Below are 6,193 nucleotides of genomic sequence, written 5' to 3' on the forward strand. Positions count from 1 at the left end.
TGATTAGGCTAGAGGATTCAAGTTTGCAAGCATGAGGACCCTAATGCAGCCGTAAATTGCTAGGGTCACAATTTTATGACACTACACTTTGTATGTGTTTTTATGAATTTATATTGATTTGGAAATGATTGGGTATGAAATACCATCAAATATACTTTTTTTCCTTTTTGTTTCACTCAATTTCATTAGGGCCAAGAAATAAGAGAGTCAAAATTGGGGCCTGTCATACAAAACAACCTACCCTAATTTTGGGATATGTTAAACAAAGCCAAAAAAGGTTACCAAAATAGGTTTTATATTTTGGATATGAGGTCTGGTTTGCAAGTTATCGCCATTTTATCAGTTTTGGAAACCTACTAGAATTGGGTGATCTTATTAAAGAAACCATAAAAGTTGGTTAGATCTCAACTCTTGGAAGCCATGGAGGGTTTGTACAAGTCATGTGGACATATTAAAGGGTGTCTCAAAGGTTTGGTAAGAGTCTTGAGTGTTGGTTACCAAAATTGAAGGTTTTAGCCTTGTGTAGGCTTAAGGGCATTGAAGCAAATATGAGGTTTGAAGGAATAAGAACCCATAATCTTATAAAATGATGTAAAATAATTGATGCCTACCCCTTGCTCTGCATCATACTATAAGTGATGGCATTTCTACTAATCTACGGTCCACCTTGAAAAAAATAAACTTGATACTAATCACCATGCATCATCAAACAAACCATCTTACATCATGTGAAGCACACCAGGATGTTCCTTGAATATTCAAAAAAATTCTCAAATCCTTTTTTCACTTCCTCATATCAAGATCATACTGGCACAATATAACTGATATTAAATACTTTATTTCGGAAAGCTGGTCAACCATAGCACACAATATCATTACTTACAGATCACATCATCATCTGATAATTTAATTAAGACACAACACAAATATTGTAAACATGTCCTCCAAGTTGCAGCGCCAGAAACATCAAACAACAATCACCACTCTTGACATAGAACCAGACTATCAACCAACAACAATTACCAACCAAATCAACTGCAAAGGAATACATAGTATTATTATGGGCACACATCAATACATACTTCTTATACTAACTTGCTCCATTAGGTTTCCAGGGAGGAAATTGTCTTGGAAACATTACCTTCTCACTCAACACACAATCTCCATTATATTGCCATGCATCTATTCCTCATCTTAATAACTCAACTTATTTGAACACCAACATAACATTACTACCATGTCAATATTATCAAATTGTCTCATTACAACCAACTTAGTGTAGACATCAGACACCCAAGAGGTGGACATCCACAGACCAGCTACTACTAATATCCATTTTTTCTTCACATCAGCCTCTTCATACCAGTCAAGCAAATCATGACAACCACAGACAAATAGTGGTCATGCAGTCTCATCATCATATCCTCAATAATCTAATCAACTATACATATAGACACTCATGATGGTCACACAACTACTACCAACAAACACTTCCTCAACCAGTGCAATAATCATTGCTTTCCAATACACTAATCAAGAATCAGTCATCTTTATAACACTACATATCTGATAGGACAAATGCCAACATCATATAAGAACAAACAACTTTCTCCATAGAGTAGCATTCAAATATTAGTTTATCAAACATGTTACCATATTATGTTAGATATCAATACCAAGATCGTGGACATCAAACACAAAACATTTTCTCAACACATCCTTGACAATTTGCAACAATCCTTCAGACAATAACATATCAAGCATACCATCCATAGTCTTCTTAAATTGTTTCTTATTCAGCTGCACGAAATAATAACACTCAGCCAAGAGAATCATCAACAAGCATGCAAACAACCATGATAGAGAACCATCAACCAATCTCAGCACGTAGACATCATACAACTTCACCATTACTGCAGCAAGAAGGCAATTGCAATTACCATATCTAACACCTCAACATTCGTCAACAATCACCAAATCGTCAATGAAACCTCAATATATTTCACCATTGTCACCAGTTGGGAACCACACATAGTTATGAATGACACCTCAACATCTATCACCAACAAGGGACCACTCATGGGACAACATATATTATCAGACATCAAGTTGGCATCAATGGCAACACATATTTTCAACAATTAATGCCTCTATTGCATAGTAAGTGTGTTTGTATAATTGATAAAAACAAGCAAGGGGGAGATCTTCTACAAATTGTAAGGACGAACAATTGATTTCCACTATTGCATCAAGTAGTAGTTTATACTTACTCCCAATTTATGGGTTGTTGCAAGTCATATAAATGAAGCACAAGGGAAAGTTGTAGCAACTATCTATAGAAGTGAATATAGGACTGCAAATCTACCAAGTTTCATTTTGTAAAGTTTGAACATTATTTTAGACCCCCATGTGATTTGGATAGCCCACAACTTATGTCGTTTTTTTCAATTACTTGTGATTCTCCTCCTTGGTTACTACTCAAGATGGCTTGGCCTTAACAATTGATAAATCTCAAGGGTGTATACTTGATAGAGCATCAATAGACATCAGATACATTGATCAGAAAGATTTGATATTCATTTTAGTCTTAGGGTTCACGTTTATCAAACTTGCATCTCCCTAAATTCTAGCTTTCAACAATATGTAACCTTGAGGAGAATGGAGATGGCTCCCCTAGAGTATTACCATTTTCATTTGGGTAGACATTTCAACTACTTGTAAACTTTGTCTCTATATCTTTATATTTTATAAAGTACATTCCAATCAATAGAGATAGAAAATTTACTTAAGATTTGTTGAAACAACCTATACCTACTATACCAAAACAATTCAATATAGATTGATCTATGAGTCAAAAAAAACTTTGATAAAATGTAAATTGTATTTTGATTTGTTTAGACGACTTTTCTAAAATCACACTAATAAATAGACAGTAACAGTAACAGAAAAACCTAGTGTGATGAAATGCATTATTTAAGCTTACACGTAAAGTATTATATAATTTTTCATTACCTCTACATGATTCTGTAGTAACAGAAAATGTAGAAACATTGAGTACTAATCTCTGCATAATGCTGATTCTCGGTGAACAAAGCTTAGTGTGATCGAATAAGGAGGGGTATCGTTTGAAGAGCAGTTGATCTGGAAGCATCTCTCTCTTTACCACTTTCTCTCATTTCAACAAATCATTTAAACCTCTATGAGAGGATCTTCTCTTTATTCCTTGCTTGGCTCAGTCGAATTGCTTTGAAGCCCACAACATTGCGTTTTCATTTCAGCTTTGACCCACAAATCCTCTTTTGTCTATTTCACACTACCCATATCCTCTACAAGTAAATATTCATTCATGCTCGTGCTTGTGCTTGTGCTTGTACGTGATAAAATCATCTCAGATCAGAAGAGAAGAGAAGAGATCATCTGTTAATGGGGGAGAACCCTGCACTAACAGGCCTCTACATCTTCATGGCCCTTATCTTGCCGCCTCTGCCGCTCCTTATAAAGTTTGGCATCCATGTGAGAACTACTTCTGCTTTAATACTAAGCTAATATATCATCATCATTAACTTTAGCAATTCCATTGAACTGTGTGTGTATTTGAAATTCTTTTGCAGAAGGAATACTGGATATGTTTGGTTCTAACAGTGCTGGGTCATATTCCTGGAGTTATTTATTCAATTTACATCCTACTCACTATGGAAGATGACTATTGACCACTGCTTGTTATTTTCTTTACCCTCACATTCTACTGCACTGCTTCCACTTGTCCCACTGTAGAGGAATACAAGGGCTTGCAATAATGTTGCAACTCTACCAAACTAGTATTTTGGATTTCTTCTATGCAAATAGCTTCTCTTTTGTGATGAGCATCAAATCTATAAATAAAAATTGAGATAAGTATTGTAATGCTTTGCTGTAAATGGATTATTTAATAAATAAAATATTATCAGATGTTCAGAATTATATTAAGAGATTGAGAATTGCTTCATCTGGCATAATTATTTGAAGTGTTTGATGGTATCTCAGAGTTCCAAAGGATCCTTTGTTAGATTATCTGAATGATCTCTCTATACCTTAGCTTTTATCTTTGTATGAAATGTTTTTCTTTCTCACTACAAATGCTTAGCGTTTGAATTTGATCCTACTCTCGTAATGTTCTTAAATTCTGTGTGTACGTATAGTCCATTAAAATAAACAACCCATCAATTTCAAATGGAAACAAAGGATTTTATGTTATGCATTCAAAAATTTCTTTTAATAAAATCAGTTTGGGCAAAATTGTTTATTCTTTTGGTGGGGAATTGTGTGCTTCCACTACGGAGCACACAAGATTTGCCAAACAGCACTTGGTTGCGTATGTCTTATTCTTCACTTCACGGGAAGAAAATTTTCTCTCTTACTTTGTACACTTTTCCTTTTTTTAGTCCATTAAAGTTGATGCTTCATCTAATGCCTTTTTTTTATTCTCATTTTCTAAATTAAGGGTTGAGTTTAGATAAGCATTAAAAATTATATAAAAATTGGTAGAGAATATAATATATTTGTAGTTGTATATGCAATAGAAAATATTCCATTGGAATTTATTTTATAGTTTGATTTTGAAATTTATTATTATATTTATATTAAAATTATTCTTATATACTAAAAGATGAATTATGTTTTGTCTTGAGTCAAAATTGCTTTTGCAATTTGTACCAACTCAATATTTATAACTAAAAAATTAGTCGAATTTCTTTATTCGTTTATTTATATTTATCGATGTCCCATCTTAACTTACACAAATAACGAGTGAACGGTCATGATTACATCATCCCTTAGCACAACTTCCAACCATAAGGAACTTTGTTTAAACACACAAACTCCTAGCAAAAGTCCTAGCTTGATGTCTCTTTGGTTCCAATTTTACCATATAATGGTATTTGAGACCTTCACTTTTATCTAAGTAACCAAAAACCTAGTTTCACATCCTAATAGGATTCATGTGACAACACAACCTAAGTTTGGCTCAACATTCACCAAGATTACTAGTTTCACTTGGACTTAATTATGGTTCAAATTTTATCCAATTTTATTACATTTTTAACTTCAGATTTTTATAAGATTATCTTGACTCAAATTTGATCAAAGAATTGACCTGATTTGATATTCATATCGCATCCAATTATTAACTTAGACCTAAATGGGTTTAAAAACTATTATTTGATCTTCTATATCTATTCTTAGACTCAACTTTGTTTTTAATTAGATAATATGGGTTAAACAAGGGCTCCTATTCTTACAAGACCCAAAGGCTGGAAAGTTTTTTACATAAAAGAAACAACACCAAAGTAGCTAATAGCCAAACCCAAAAGCAACATCAACAAACATAACATTTAGTGAATGAGGGATCCAACCAAATCCTTGAGACAAAAAATAGCTTCCCTTTCTTTCAAGAGTAGATGAAACTATGTGCAAGCAAGTCCAAAACTTCTCTATGGTCCACCTTAATGTTTTTCCTCTTATCTTTTTCTTCTCCAATAAGATTTTATAATTGTTTGTAGAAAATTTTAGACTTTTTCGGACTAAGTTTAATAATCTTGTTCACAAACATTTTGAGCTCTTAATTGTTTTTACATACCTAGCATACAATTTTGGAGGAGATCCATTATCAACCTATTTATATGGCATATGAAGTAGGGGTCATATTTCTTATTTATGTCCATGGAATTCTTTTCACCCTTTGGATGTTTTATTCCCTTAGTTTATCTAGTCATCGGTTCTATTCTCCTAGTTTTCATTTTGCTTCTTCTCATTTTTAGAATTATTTATACATGTCCTTCCTCCCTAAGAAAAATGCTATTATCCTTATTGACTAAGGGCTTGCTAGGATTTTTGGGGGTAATAATTCTAGCAACTATGGCCAATTTTTTAGACATCTCCTTGTAACAAAATTAGCCCAAGTTAGAATCCAAGCCAGGACTCATCTCAATGTGGATTTCATGAAAGTCACTATCATCAAACTTCATATAACTTATATCATGTTCAAGGTTATAATCAACCAAAATCATAGGCTCTTCCTCTTCTCTACTAGAATCGACCACATTGATGTTATCCTATTTGAAAGTCTTGACTTTTTTATTCATGCTAATTTATTTTGAATTATAGTTTAGTTATTTAATGTGTGTCTCCTTAGCCAACAATTGACATTTAGGACCCT

General features: G+C 33.2%; 1 long non-coding RNA gene across 1 annotated transcript; it reads left to right on the forward strand.

Moving 5' to 3' along the window:
• The first annotated feature begins 3,237 nt into the window (after window positions 1-3,237).
• LOC131078074 (uncharacterized) lies at window positions 3,238-3,960 on the forward strand. Its single transcript, XR_009113717.2, has 2 exons — window positions 3,238-3,513; window positions 3,612-3,960. It is a non-coding gene; the product is annotated as an uncharacterized LOC131078074 (long non-coding RNA).
• Window positions 3,961-6,193: the final 2,233 nt, after the last annotated feature.

This window comes from Cryptomeria japonica, chromosome 6 (genome assembly GCF_030272615.1).
Source record: "Cryptomeria japonica chromosome 6, Sugi_1.0, whole genome shotgun sequence".
Classification (NCBI taxonomy): domain Eukaryota; kingdom Viridiplantae; phylum Streptophyta; class Pinopsida; order Cupressales; family Cupressaceae; genus Cryptomeria; species Cryptomeria japonica.